This window comes from Salarias fasciatus, chromosome 22 (genome assembly GCF_902148845.1).
Source record: "Salarias fasciatus chromosome 22, fSalaFa1.1, whole genome shotgun sequence".
Classification (NCBI taxonomy): domain Eukaryota; kingdom Metazoa; phylum Chordata; class Actinopteri; order Blenniiformes; family Blenniidae; genus Salarias; species Salarias fasciatus.
This window is the reverse complement of record NC_043765.1, coordinates 1,383,423-1,399,607: the sequence shown is the minus strand read 5'-3', so window position 1 is coordinate 1,399,607 and position 16,185 is coordinate 1,383,423. Positions and strand designations below refer to the sequence as shown.

Below are 16,185 nucleotides of genomic sequence, written 5' to 3'. Positions count from 1 at the left end.
ACACAGGAGCAGAGAAACAGTCTGTAGAGCCGGAAAAGCTTCTCCAGGATGCGTGGATCAGCGGCCTGCATGGAACGCTCAGCTGAGCCCAGAACGTAGCAGGAAGCTCGTCCACATCGGTGGACGGAGGCTGCAAAGCGGACGTGGAAACACGGACATGTGAAGCATGGACGAGCTTTAACTCTTATACTTACTATAGTCAATAATTTGAAACTTTGTAATAAAACCAAAACTTACCACAGATCCTCTTGTACAGTTGAGTCTTCATGAAGGCGATCTTCCCACTTCTTCCTCTGAGACTCTTTTTAGCCTCATTTCATTTGTCTTAGTCCTGTCAAGGTCAACAGATTTATATTAGAAAATAACAGTGCAATCAAGTTCAATGAAAACATGTGATAGCAGATAAATAAGTGGGTGTGTGGGGGGAATGCACGACAGGGAACATGTTTTGTAAAGATGGGACTGATCCGATCCGTTCCAATATCTGCATTGGGCCCCAATATCAACTGGATTCCCAGATCAGATACCGGTCTGAAGTCTCCAATCTGTGTTTACAAAGTGTTATGCACCTTTAAGCCTAACAAAATCTGTTGAAGCAGAATCCATACACGAAGTATTTCCATGAGAACTCGAACACTGTAAAAAATGACCAAGAATTCACAATAGTCAACTGTAAAATGTCACTCTACATTGCAGTATTATCACTTTACAGGATTTCACTTTAATGTTCACAGTATGACACTGTAATTTAGAAGTTTAGAGAGTAGAGAGCACAAATCAGCAGGATTGCATTGCAAGCAAGTGGACACAGCCTTAAAGTGTGTGGCTCAGTCTTGTGCATTCAGGTGTGATACTGTAACCTCTCTTTTACAGCATTTGAAGACACACACAAAAGATGGATTGGAAATCAAATGTCCATTCAGAGACTGTGATGCAGCTTCACAGTTTCATCCAGTTTCGACTCGCACATTTCCAGGAAGCATAGAAGTAGACGTGTAGATGATTTAATTGATTTGGTTCTCCACATGTCTGCTCCTACAGAGCCTTTGAGTGAGCCTGAACTGGGGCCCTCATGTTCAGATGTTTCTGATGAACCAGAAGTCCCATTTGCTGTGGATGAAGGCATGAAGCCCAATTCCTACACAACCTAACACTTCTCTACTTAAAATTACAGGCTAAGTTATTGTTTCCAGTAAGTACTATTCAAACTATCATTGAGGACTTTCAAAATGCCCATGAAATTGGCCTGTCACACATGTTTAACATTCTTAGGGAAAAACTGAATGTTCTTGGAATTCCTGAGACCACAATATGCAACATTATTGACGAAGCTAAAAACAGAGAGGGTCTACTGAAGATCTATAACAAAGGAGGTCTTCCTGCATTCGGGGGTTGACGTCACGTCAAGATGGCGGCGCGCACAGTCGCAGCGGCTCGAGGCTCCAAGCTACTCTTGCACCTTTTTATATCGTGTTTTTTGTTAACTCTTTTTGGGACACAGCCGTGTCACAGCGACCACTTATACAGCCGCCAAGACCTGATAGACATCGGCCTTTGGGCTAAAACGGATATTACAAGTGACTTCTCACGGACACACAACATCCCACTGGAGACAGCAAGACCACCGGGCACCCCGTGGATTGTTGTCGGGACCAGCAGGCGTCGGAGACGGCGCAGGGAGAGGAAGCAGAAACACGGACGCCGGGCAGGCCTGCAAGCCCAGCTCAGGAGACCACCGCACAGACCACTGCTTCCTTCCATATTCCTGACAAACGCCAGATCCCTCGTAAATAAGATGGATGAACTACAATCACAGATCGCCTACAACTGCTACATCCGTGAGTGCTGTCTTCTGATTGTCAGCAAATCCTGGCTGCGCCCGCACATCCCTGATGCTACAGTCCAGCTAGAAGGCCGCACCATCCACCGCCAAGACCGGACCAAAGCCTCCGGTAGGAGCATGGGAGGGGGGCTCTGTGTTTATGCACTTGAGGACTGGTGCTCGGACAGCAGAGTGATGGACACCTACTGCTCACCGGATCTAGAGGCCATGTCCGTGCAGTGTCGTCCCTTCCAGTTGCCACGGGAGATAACGGTAGCCACCATCACCGCGGTATATATACCCCCCGATGCTAACGTTAGCACGGCACTCGGCCAGCTTCAGCTCATGATCTCCGAACAACAGAGGGCTCATCCAGATGGTGTACATATCGTTGCTGGGGATTTCAATAAAGCACAGCTCAAGACTGTTCTCCCCAAATTCCACCAGCACGTCAAGTGTGCAACTAGAGGAGAAAACACTCTGGATCATGTTTATTCGAACATTAAGCATGCATACAGGGCGACCCCCCTCCCCCACCTCGGACAATCTGACCACCTCTCTCTGCTTCTCTTCCCTGCCTACACCCCCCTCAGAAGGCAAACTAAACCGTCCACGGTGACCATTAAAGCCTGGCCTGGAAATGCTCTAGACCAACTGAAGGACTGCTTTGAACACACAGACTGGAATATTTTTGAAGATCAGGACTTGGACACATATACCGAGTCTGTTCTCTTCTACATCAGGTGTTGTGTAGAGAACGTCACAGAGGACAGACGCATCCGGGTTTTTCAAAACAGAAAACCCTGGATGACAACGGAAGTCCAGACCCTGATCAGAGCTCGTGACTCAGCCTACAGGGCGGGGGACAGAGCTCTCTACAGCATCGCAAGAGCCGATCTGAGGAGGGGCATCAAACAGGCCAAGGAGTCCTACAGGAGGAAAATGGAGGGTTATCTGACGGACAACAACCCGCGTCAGATGTGGAGGGGCATCCAGGCCCTAACCAACTACAAAGGTAACCCCCCTTCCACATCCTCCAGCAGCAACAGCAGCACACTGGCAGAGGAGCTTAACAGTTTCTTTGCTCGGTTCGAGACCACCAACTCCTCCCATCAGCAGTCACTGACCCCTCTCCCCCCCGGCTCCAGCAATCCTCCTCTCTCTCTCCAGGAGCATGAGGTGAGGAATAACTTGAGAGCGGTGAACCCCAGAAAAGCTGCTGGTCCTGATGGGATCCCTGGGGCAGTGATCAAGGCATGCGCAGACCAACTGACAGAGGTACTCACCAGACTTTTCATCTCTCTCTGACACATGCCACTGTCCCCACATGTCTGAAGGCCTCCACTATCGTCCCCATCCCCAAAAAAACGGTCATAGCCAACCTAAATGATTACAGACCCATCGCTCTGACGTCTGTAGTCATGAAGTGCTTCGAGCGATCGGTCTCCCAGCATATCAGAGACTGCCTCCCTCCCTCGCTCAACCCTCACCAGTTTGCCTACAGGCCAAACAGGTCTACAGAGGATGCCATCGCCATCACACTCCACACAGCGCTGAGCCACCTGGAGAACAAGAACAGCTACGTGAGGATGCTCTTCGTGGACTATAGCTCAGCATTTAACACCATCATCCCAGACATCCTCACCACCAAACTGCTCAAACTACAAATCCCCCTCCTCACCTGTCACTGGATTAAAAACTTCCTGACTGGATGCCCACAGTCTGTGAGACTCGGTCCCCACCACTCATCCACAATCACACTCAGCACTGGCTCCCCCCCAGGCTGTGTTCTGAGCCCTCCTCTGTACGCCCTGTACACCCACGACTGCTCTCCCACCCACCCAACCAACCATCATCAAGTATGCGGATGACACCACTGTGGTCGGACTCATCCGAGGCGAGGACGAGACAGCGTCCAGGGCTGAGGTGGAGGAGCTCTCACGCTGGTGCTCAGTAAATAACCTGACCCTGAATGTCCAAAAAACTAAAGAACTGATCATGGACTTCAGGAGGACGAGACAGGTCCACACACCCCTCCTCATAAATGGAGAACAGGTGGAGACTGTCACCACCTTCAGGTTTCTGGGCTCCACATCTCCGCAGACCCTCCTGGTCTGACAACATCAGAGCCTTGGTCAAAAAGGCACAGCAGCGGCTACATTTCCTCCATGTGCTCAGGAAGAACAACCTGAGCACAAAGCTGCTGCTGGCCTTCTATCACTCCTCTGTGGAGAGCGTACTAACGTCCTGTCTGAGTGTGTGGTATGCAGGCTCCACAGTTGAGGACAGCAAGGCGGTGCAGAGGGTCATAAACACTGCCCAGAAGATCATCGGCTGCACCCTGCCCAGTCTGGAGCACATCTCCACATCCTGCTGCCTCAGGAGGACCAAAGCCATCACCGGAGACCCCTCACACCCTGCCCACTCCCTGTTTGACCTGCTGCCCTCTGGCAGACGCTACAGGTCAATAAAATCACACACCAGCAGACTGACAAACAGCTTCTTCCCCTGGGCCATACGCATTGCAAACACCCACGGATACAGAAACACACACTCACTTATGAACAGTTTCCCATAACCCCCCCCCCCCCCCCCCCCCCCCATGGACTAAATCACCCAACTATCTCCTCGCACTTTAAGAGTTTGTGCCTCATGTAGCATGATCACCACTCTGTCACACTTATTTATTACTCTTGCATCTTGTGGATGCGATTATGCAAATTATACTTGCCCTTGTATTTTTTCTGTTGTTACCTAATGTCTGTGTTGTTTTCTGTTTTGTCCCTGATGTTTTTCCTAAGTTTTCTTGTCCTTGACATTTTAATCGAGGTGAATTGTAGCTTTATATGAGCTCCCATGTAATTTCGTTGTACCCCCCTGTGCAATGACAATAAAATCTATTCTATTCTATTCTAAAGGAGTTCTGAGCACAGATTTTAAGAGGAAGAATGCTTTTAAAAAGAGTTTCCACTATGTTGAACCTGTGCCTGTATTCTTGGAAATGATGAAAATGGAAAAGAATGTTTTGCTCAATATGTACCTGTACAGGAGACATTGGCTGCCCTGTTCAAATATGAGTCTGTGCGAGAAGGGTATGCCGCAACGCGCATTCAACCCTCCACAGTCAATGTCTATCAGGATGTTAGGGACGGAGAGGTAGTTCAAAGTAATCTTCTGTTGAAAACTGAGCCATCTCCAGTCGGTGTGATACTGTACCAAGATGCATTTGAAGAGGTCAATCCGCTTGGCTCAGGGAAAAAAAAACACAAAGTGTTGGCTGTGTACTCTACTCTGATTGACTTTTTGCCTCACAACAGATCCATTTTAAATCAAATGCAACTCGTCCTCCTATGTAGGGAGCAGGACTTCAAATACTTTGGGTTGAACAAAGTTTTGGAACCCATTATCAAGGACCTTAAAATAATACTCCGAAGATTTTGGAGCCACGCCGTATCCCTATCATTTACAAGGTGAGAGAAGCTCATAAATACCTTTATTTGTGTCCGTTCGTCCAGCCGCTGGCTCCCAGCTGTTAGCATCATAGTTAGCTTAGCTCAACTCCTGGAGGTGAATAGGAAACAGAGCTGGACTGATGAAAGTGGACAAAATCCTCCTTCTAGTGGTCCAGGGGATGGCGTATTAGCGTGAAATAAATCTGAATGGTTTTAAAACATTTTAAAAAAGTGTTTTGTTTTCAGTCGTTCAAATAGCATTTTGATACACACAGATCTGCACAAGCATAGTGCTCCGCGGAAGGATATACCAGAGCACAGCGGCTGAGTCTATGGCTGCTACTGCTGTGCTCCGGTATATCCTTCAGGGAGCTCTGCCATGTGCAGGTCTGTGTATCAAAACGTTATTTTAACGATTGAAAAGGAAACACATCTTTTAAAATGTTTTATAACCATTCGGATTTACTTCCTGTGCTAATACGCCGTCCCCTGGACCACTGGAAGGAGGATTTTGTCCACTTTCGTCAGTCCGGCTCTTTCTTTAAAGTCCTGGAGGAGAGAGGTATTGTGACAAGTGACGGTAGTATTGTAAAAGGTACATTGGTTGCCATTTCAGGAGATAACTTGGGATCTCACTCTGTTGGTGGCTTCTTAGATCTTCAGTCGTTATTAGGGCTTCCCGGGTATTTGTAGGGGTAGAGCTGTATACAACATTAAAGAGTCGTCTTATATTAGAGAAGGAATGTCTGTTTTGAATGAAACCGGTTTGGTCAGGACTGACAACAGATGGAAGGACAGATTCTAACCGTAGTGCTACTGCCTTGGACAACAGTTTAAAATCAAAGTTCAATAAACTAATGGGACAATAAGAAGAACACAGTTGTGGGTCTTTACCCTTCTTTGCTAGAATACTAATTACAGCTTGATTGAGTGTCTGAGTGTCTTGGCAAGTGGCCAAGTAAAAAGGATTCCATATATACATCCAAAAGCAATGGCGAGATCTTATTCCAAATTTTTTATAAAACTCACAAGGGTACCCATCTGGACCTGGGCACTTGCCTCCTTGAAGAGATTTAACAGCATCAGTAAGTTCCATTATTGTGAGAGGCCTCTCAAGATGATCAGCAACTGCCGGATCAATTAGAGGAATATCCAATTTTGCGGAAAACTTATCGAGATCAGACATTGATGGGGTACATTCTGAAGAATACAAGGAAGAATAAAAGTTTTCAAATTCCAAGTTAATCTCAACTGGATCACAAGTAACGGTCTACGACAATTTAATTTGAGAAATTTGGCGTGATGCAGATTTTTGTCGAATTTGATGCGCCAGAAGTTTGCCAGCTTTGTCTCCATTCTCATAAAACTGGGCACCTGACTGAAGCAGTAACTCACTCGTATGTTGTGTCATTAAAATATCAAACTCAGACTGTAACACAAGACGTTCCTTGTATAAATTTGGATTTGGAGAAATAACATACAAACTATCTAATTGTGAGATACGACATGTTAACTCAAAAAGTTTCTCTTTTTTAATTTTGTTTTCATACTTCAAATAGGAGATGATTTCCCCTCTAATGTAAGCCTTTAGTGTTTCCCACAACAATGATGCCGAGATATCAGGTCCCTTATTATTGGATAAAAAAAGTCAATCTGCTGTTCTACGAAAGAAACGAAATTTTCATTCGATAAAAGACGAGTATTTAACCTCCACAATGGCTGACGAGTAGATTGTGATTCAAATTTAATATTCACAGAAACTGGGGCGTGATCAGAGAGAACTATAGCCTCATACCTACAATCTGTCAAAGCGGGCAAAAATCTATTATCAAGTCGGAAAAAATCAATACGCGTATAAGTGTGATGAACGGGAGAAAAGAAGGAATACACCTTTTGTTGTGGATTCAAAAGTCGCCATGCATCCGAAACTGCAAATTCTGTCATAAAAGAGTTAACAACTTTTGCTGAGTGAGTTTTGTGAGTTAAAGGTGCCGATTTTCTTGATGAACGATCTAATTGAGGGTCAAGCCAACAATTAAAGTCACCCCCCAAAACCAAACGGTAACAAGACATGTCAGGAAGTTTTACAAACAACTGTTTAAAAAATCCTTCATCATCGAAATTAGGTGCATAAATATTAACCAAAGCTGCAGGAATACTGAGAATTTTGCCAGTAACAATAATATATCTACTAGGGATGAGCCGAATACTCGTTTTAAAACGAGTACTCGTTACGGATAATGCATTTTTTCCGAATCCGAGTACAGCCCGAGCAAAAAGGAGCGAGAGTCATCGGGACAGAAGAGAACAAACACCGACGCTGGATAAAAGAGGCTATTGAAATTCGGAAACGTGCCCCCGAGACAGTGAACCGGGATGAGGGGGCCTTTTTGCTTTCACACACCTGGGATGCTGTACTCAAGAAGTCGGACTGCAGATGGCGCTGTTCTCCCGCTTCCACTAGTGGGAGAATAGCGCCAAAACCTGTATAAATCAGCTGACAAGATACGTCACAACAACATCACGTGACTCTCTGAAGAAGACAGCTGACAGCTGCCGAAACCGTCAGGTAAATAACAAAATACCTCCCTGGTCTTTGGAAAAGAACCTTTGTTTGGGAAATAATCATTTATATAACTTTAAAAATATTCATGTTCTGACTAAAATAAAAAAAACAAACAAAAATCTGTACATTTTATCATTGAGACTGCTCTGTAAATAGTTTTCAAATGAAGAATCAACATAGCAACTTCTGAGCAATCCTTATCAATTTCAGACTTAAAATAGTGTACCAATTTCTGCCCCAGCCCGTTTCCAGTTAAACCACGCCCACTTCCGGTTTAGACCACGCCCCCTCCGAGTACAGATACGGATACAGATAATTTGGATGGATAAACAGATACAGATACAGATACAGATAGTGGTGTACTCGCTCATCCCTAATATCTACCATTGGAGTCAGAGATAGTCTGCAAGTGTACATAGGGGATGGACTTTCGTACAAGAATGGCCACCCCTCTTGATCTACTATTAAAGGATGAGAGATAAATGTGACCTATCCAACTTTTTTTTTAATTACAAATGATCCATGAATTTCAGATGTGTCTCTTTCAAAAAAATAACATGAGCTCCCATTTGTTGAAGATGATGCAATACCTTACTGCGCTTTCGAGGACTGTTGAGTCCTTTGCAATTAAAGGTTGTAAAACGAATTTCCTGTCCGGCAGCGGTAATGTTGATCTTAAAGAAGCCATACACTACAATTGTATAGCATGAGTGGATCCCACTGGGCACCTGCAAAAAAAAAAACAAAAAAACAAAAAGGCAAAACAAAACAAAAACAAAACAGAAAAAAAAAAACACTCACCAAAAACCGTATAAGCATCCCCCAAACGAGACGCGCGAGAACCACCCTCCCCAAAAAAACAAAAACGAAGCCTACCTAGGGCTTGGGGAGCAGTAACAAACATAGTTCTACTCTCCCGTGGAATGCAGACCAATAATTAAAAATCATTTTGTGCACCACTAGTTTCAGATATATTTTAAGCAAAAGAAAGAGCGAGAAAAGAAAGAAAGAGAAAACAAAAACAAAAAAAATAACAAAAAAAAAATCAACAGTATAAAACATAAATAGGAAGTCAATGGCTAACTGTGAAAGAGCATACACTAACTAATGAATCAACACACAAATAATTCCACCTAAATTACATAAAAAAAATAAAAAAAATAAAAATAAAAAAATAGATGAAGAAAAAAAAGAAATAAAAAACCCCAAAAATCTTAGGATATAGAAGCAAGCAAAAATACCAAACAAAAGTAGATAAACAGCAGATAAAGTAGCTATGAGTATGTGTAAATTAAAATGTCAAATATGTATTTTGAAAAAATAATAAAAAACACAAGTCAGAAAATGATTACAAGAATCAGACCAACGAAAAAAGAAAACGAGCATAAACATAGAAGAATAATTACAAATTATATTTGGTTGTAGGTATCTACCCAATTAAGGTTTCATTAACCAACCCTGGATAATCTAATTCACTGTACGTGCAGTCAGTGTCAATTTTTGCTTAATTTGCTTGACTGCTATCCTCTTCCAGCTGACAAAGTGTTTGACCAGTCACTAATTGCTCTTCACCATTCTTTTTCAGAGGCAGTATAAACAGGCAGGTGACGCAAGCAGACAGGACATCTCAATACTGGAGTAGGCTGTTGAGGTAAAACATAACTTTCAAGGTATGCTGGAGGATTCTTCGCCGATTTCATACAACATGGCCGATTTGCCATTTTTGGAGCGCTGCGCATGCGCAGCTCCCTCCCCATGAGGACTGTGGGAGCGCGCACGTCAGCCGCGTGTCAGTTTGTTTACATCCACGCAGCTGGAGCATCGTCTTTCCGCGTAGGATTTTAAAACACATTTGTAATCATGTCGGACTCTTCTTCCAATCATACATAAGAATATGGTCCGTAAAGTAGTTTCTTACGTGTTTATGCAACAGAAACACATCTGATTGGGATAATCAGCATGTCACCTGTCCAGCAGAAACTTCCCCTCGTCGTGATCAGTCCTAAATCCCATTTGTACTTTGAATGTCCACCACCTCGTAAAGGAATCTCCCAGTAAAACACGCGTTTTGCCTTCTTTTCTATGGCCTTTCTTCTCTCCTCCGGAGCTTCGTTTGGAGACCCGTTTTTATCCAGTAATATGAAGAGCGAGGGAGGGAGGGAGGGAGGGAGGGAGGGGGGTACCTGTGCTTTGACTCGCAGACCGGGAGCGGACACGCACACGGGCCGTGAGAGTGCGGGGGTGGGGGCGCTTGTTGTCGCCGGTCCGGAACACACCGGCCGTTCGGGAAACCTCCCGAACCTCCCGGTGGCCCCCCCGCCCCTGTTCGGAGGTGTTCGCGGGAGGAACAAGTCGCTTCTACAGCTTCTGCATGTCGCTCCCGCTGCATGTCACTTCCTAAACAATGCTCTGCGCATGCGCAGCTCGAAACAAGCGCGCGCACAGAGACAGCGACTCGACATTATATGTCATCACGCAAACGTGTTCCCACATTGATTGGCGTTATGACTGCCAATCACGAGTTGGAACCATACAATTCTGATTGGTTCTAAGTAGGGCTGTCGCGGTAAACCGGTATTGACGATAATTGTGATATTAAAAAATGAAATTTCAATATCGTGTTCAAAATGCGCACATGATAATATCGCATAGAGAATGTAGAGCCACTTGAAACGTGTTGAAGTGTATTTTCAAAATCCGCTCCTGTTCTTCCGCCCTGCTTCTCTCCCTCCTGCAGCCCCCCAGCCTCTCCCCCTCCCCTCTCATATAAACACAGCAGGAGCAGCGGTAGCCGCACGGCTGCTAGCTAGCGCGGCTCCCAGTTAGCGAGCGTCACGAGTGAACTAAACACGTCGGCGGTGGCCGACAACGACAGCGGGACGCTCTATCCTCACCCGAAAAAAGTGAAGTCGGTGGTGTGGGAGTTTTTTGGGTTCCTAAAAGTGGAAGCGGACAAGTTTGACGACACGCCAATTTGCAAGAAATGCCGAGCTTCATAAAAATCTGCCATAAGCAGAGAATGGAAACAGAAAAAGAAAAATATCCCCGTGATTGTTCAGTAGACATATGACTTGTCATTCTTCAGTTACATACAAATGCTTTGTCTCTGCTATCCGCAAATGATTTCGTTAATCTTGTAATTATAAGCAGATTTTGCACCCATCCGGGTAGCAGTGGGGCCCCATTAGGTAGGTTCCAGACGTGTCATTGTAATGTATGTGGTGGGTTTCAAGTTGTGTCGCTGATATCCGCCGTCTGTCGGGGCCCCCTTCAGCTCGGGGCCCGAGCCAGTAGCGGCGCCTCTGACTGGAGAGAAGCAGCTGCTGCTCATTCCGCCTCGGATTTAAACAAACAAACAAACAAAAATTCTCGGCAGTGTGGTGGTGGGACAGGATTTCAACCCAAGAGGGTCCACGTGGGTTTTCATAACCCACCAACCCGACGTAAATTAAGCCTCTGCTGTGGATCCTCTGTTAATCAGTTTATCAGATTTTAATTAGTTGAGTGTAACTCCACTTTTGGTTTGCAGCTGTACAGTTACTGTTCTCATATTGTTTCAACACCTTATTTGACAGGTATTCTGAATGTAATTCATCTGGGAAAACAGAGAAAACAAAAATAAAATTAAAGATGAATCTGAATGTACCATTATTAGTTAATTTTTTGCTGATATCGTGATAATATCGTTATCGTGATATTTTTTGGTCATGATTATCGTGAAGAGAAAATTTGATATCGTGACAGCCCTAGTTCTAAGGATCCTCCAGTATACCTTTAAGTTACGAGAAAAAAAGTGTACGGTGTATAATTTGATGAGGCATGGTGGAGTATCAAACTACATCATTCTGTTACATTCATAACTTACCACAAAGTTGCTGTTAATTTAAAGGGATACTTCAACATTTTGGCAAATTGGCCCATTTAGTGCAATTCCTCAGTCATTAGAACAGCCTACTTACTGTTTCTGTGAGGGCGAGCTGTTGTTTATTCAGAGGCGAGTCGGGGAAGGTTTTCAGGACGGACACAATGGAAGTGGACGGTATTTTTGGTTCCCCTCGTCAAACTCATCAAATACACAATCCAACAACCCCAAAACACTTTGGTGGACACGTTATGATCCGCACATTCACTACGCTGTGGAACACCAGCAAATAATATTGTAGCGTTACGACAATGGAGCAAATACTGGGAACTACTTTTTCTTTTGAAATCACTACGCCCAGACGCCATGTTTAGTAAGTAGTTCCGTCTCAGCAATCTTCACATAAACAACTCAATCTGGTCATTTTGCATTAATGTTCCACAGCGTAGTGAGTGTGTGGATTATAACGTGTCCACCAAAGTGTTTTGGGGTTGTTGGATTGTGTATTTGATGAGTTTGACGAGGGGAACCAAAAATACCGTCCACTTCCATTGTGTCCGTCCCGAAAACCTTCCCCGACTCGCCTCTGGATAAACAACAGCTCGCCTCACAAAAAAAATATGTACGCTGTTCGAAATGACTAAGGAATTGTGCTAAATGGGCCAATTCGCCAAAATGTTGAAGTATCCCTTTAATATGACTTGTACAACAACATTTTTGGAATGCACTTCCCCACCATCCAAATAGAAATATGAAGTATATTTCGTTGAGCTGTAGGTCAAAGTGTCTGTCTTACAACTGGAGCCAAAGTCAGTGTGACACACTGTGTTTAGCGTCAAAAAGTTATGGGAGAGGAAGAAATGTATGCTTTCATTTCTGTTTTCTTAGTACAGCTGAAACTCGTTAAATTGGCAAATTTATTTTTTATGTATTGAGATGACTGTTACCCTTGATTAATGAACAGAGGTATTGCAACTGGAAACGAACGATGATGGGAATTGTTCGTCTTCGTGGTGGCACTCTTCGGGCCCCCACTGTTATAAAAAAGAAAGCACCATTAATGGAAGACTGCACATTGCTGTAATCAATTTGTCCGTCACTGTGTCCTATTGTGAAGTTAATTGTGAAGACATGGAGGAAGCAATCTCAACACATCTACCTGGCCTGGCAGCTGAAGCTCTTACATCCGTGCTGGAGGTGTTGAGAGTAGAGCAGACCTTGTTTTACTTCAAGAGAATGATCTGGTGAGAGGCCTTCGACCAATCCAGCTCCGTAAGCTGCTGAATGGCCTGAAGAATGAAGGTAAATACACATTTAGATACTGCTGTACAAAAGTTGACCAAATGCACCACCAATTTCAAATAACAGTCTGAAGCTTTTGAAAATGTTCTATTGTCCTGAGAGCATGAGTGGGCCGTGATGAATATTTGCCCTACGATGTCAGTATAATAGCAACAATTGCAGAATGTAACATGTTGACATTGACACTTTTTTCAGCAATATATTTATCTCATGCCTCCCATGTACTTACTGATATTTTCTTGTCCTCTCACTTCTAGCACTTCCAGTAGTTGAAATCGAATATGTTGCTGTCTCCTCCTCACCTCTCACAACCACTCCTGATCCCCCACCCTCGAGTTCGGCAAGAAGTTCAAGTTCAAGCCCCTCTTGGCCTTCATCTCCACTGATGGCAGGCCATGGTATACAGACTGCCAGGTCGGATGGGACAGGATGCCAGCAGCAATTCCAAAAGCATTGTCAAATCAAGCAAGACCATCGCCAGGGGACAGGAAAGACATGGTGAGGGCAGTCATTGACCCGATGTTTGAGCGTGATCTCAACCCAACAAGAGCAACATGTCACAGCATTGTGCGGGAACACCCTAATCGTTTTGCTGATGTCGGGAAGAAAGGTGATATTGTTGGAGATGGCAGTCACTCTCTTCTCCAACAAATTAAAGCGAGAGTGGAATACAAAAGCAGAAAAAATACCCTCGAGCAGCATCGCCAAGAAAAGCGACGGCGCACTGCAGCGGTGGGAGGAGGCAGACTGACGGCAGGAGGCCCTGTGGATCAGTACGGCTGTGCTCGGTGGACTCCCACAGAACCTCCATCTGGAGAAACTCCGGAGAGCTTGAATGAAATCAAAAACCAACTGTCTAACATCTACTCGGAGAAAGGAATGGGCGGGGAAGAGACAGCAGCAGCTCTGATGGAGAAGACATATGTTTTCCAACGGCAGTCCCTCAACAGTGTCCTGCACCGACGGCTGCAGACATTCAGAAGGAGTGGCCTTTTCCGTTTTCACAGAAAGGCCTTTCCACCCACTTTGGCCTCCTGACAGATGTCTCCATCCTTGTTAAAATGCACGAAGCCATGAGCAACAAAGGCACTACCATCATTCGGTTCTGCCAGGAAGTCAGCCGTCGTCGCAAAATGGAAGAAATCCTGGCTGATTACGAGCCAGAGACATCAGACAGGGCTGTGTGTGTCATTCTACTGCTGATGGCAAACCTCAAAGAGCCCCGAAGCTCCATCATGCTGGAGACTGATCTGTTACTGACAAGATAAAAAAGCCTGTAGTGATTGCATAAGTAAGCACAGATGTTGCTGCAACAGCTGTACGACTCAGGGATCTTACTTTACAGCCACGGGCCTCTGCCGCTGATGTACAATTAACGCAGAAGCTGCCAACCACCCGCTGCTTAATTGTGCAACGTGTTGTTACTTTGATTTTAACTTTAAATTTGTAGGAAAAATGTGGAAACTGTGAATATTTTCTAAATTCATGACATATGTTTACTTACTGTAACTGGCCGACTGATGTTTTGACTCATTTTTTCACTAGAGTTTGTATCTGATCTTCATCTCTTCTGATTTTGATCTTTTCAGGTAGTTTTTTCTTTGAGCACTGAATGTTGTTAATCATCTCAATGACACATCCAGCCTTCCACATCTTTATGACCGCATGCATCTGCTGATTTCAGGTGACCTGATGAAGCCAAAGACGTGGATGTTGTCAGCTGAAGGACGAGTGGCGACGGGACCATACAACAACACCCTGAGCGGGTTGGCTGCGCGTTTTGCCAGCTTCTATAATCTCAGTCTTCATTACCCTGCAGACAGCTCATGCACTTCGGAATTTATTCAGAGGTGTAGTCATTTCAAAACTAGTATTGTATTGGATCCTGAGTTGACACCCTTTTGTACTCAAAAAGGAATATCTTAATACACACACACACACACACACACACACACACACACACACACACACAAAAGAACGTAAATAGCGCCATCTACTGATGGAACAGTTATGCATCAAAATCAGGTTTTCTTTGGTTTTGTTTGTTTTACAAATCTTTGACTTTTCCAAGACTCTGATACCAGATGAAAATATCCCTTCACCCAGATCATTTATTGTATAGAAAATCAGCCATCTTGAGTTATTTTGAACAGCTGAAACAGATCTAAACACCAGGTGAGAGGTCCTTTACGGGTTTAAGTGTGTGCATTTTGTGCACACATTATGTTTTTGACCTTGGAAGAATTTTATAACCATATTTTGACAAGTACCATAAAATTGAACTTACCAGCCGAAAGTGATTCAGTAAAAAAATATGGCCAAAAAACAAGAGAAATGTTCACTCATGTCCAGAGGGCTAATTTAACATAAACGGTCACCTGATGTTAACACTTTACTGCTGATTTACAGATGCTTCCTGGGGATCAACCCAGAAACTGGCTCCAAGACAAAGAGGAAGCGTGGAGGGTCACTGCACATACAAGCTCTCTGATGCGCAAACTGGCAGATTTCGAGTGGCAGACAATGTAGGAAGAATTTTTCTTTTTCTTTTTTCACACAACTTGTGAGTGTCCTTTTTTAACCAGTGTTGGACATTTTCTTTACCAAGATGTTGAACTGTTTATTTAAAACATGCCTACATTTTAGTGATTATACTGTTGTGCAGTTTTGTTGTTGCACATTTTAAATCGTACATTTTCCTAAAGCTGCTGTTTAAGGGTGTCCCTTTTGTGATGAGCCCTCGATTTCAGTTGCAGCCATTTTTATTTCATGCAAGAGCCAAACAAATCTGGATTTCCTGTGAGTTTCTGTTGCACTTTTTGGTATGCTTGTTCTGAATGTGTTGACAGCATTTTTGCCCAGGAACATTTTCTGTTGGATGTAATATTGAAATTTGCACTGAACCGCAAGCTTGATTAAAAAGTGAAAAAAAAAAAAAAAAATCATCATTTTGTTCTGTTTTCTTTTTTGAGCATAGAGTGAGAGGGTGAATTAAAATTACAATTAACAAATGGATTTTAAAATATATTACACTGTTAATGAAACGGTACATTTACAGTAAATTATTGGTTAATAATTGCATTACTTTTACAGTAATTCAACGTAAATATTATCACAGCAATTTACTGTATTTATTCCTCATTAGTTTACAGTAAGTCCACAGCGAATTACTGCTATATCA

General features: G+C 43.9%; 1 pseudogene; it reads left to right on the top strand.

Moving 5' to 3' along the window:
- Positions 1-2,629: 2,629 nt before the first annotated feature.
- On the top strand, positions 2,630-15,533 carry LOC115409718 (uncharacterized; annotated as a pseudogene).
- Positions 15,534-16,185: the final 652 nt, after the last annotated feature.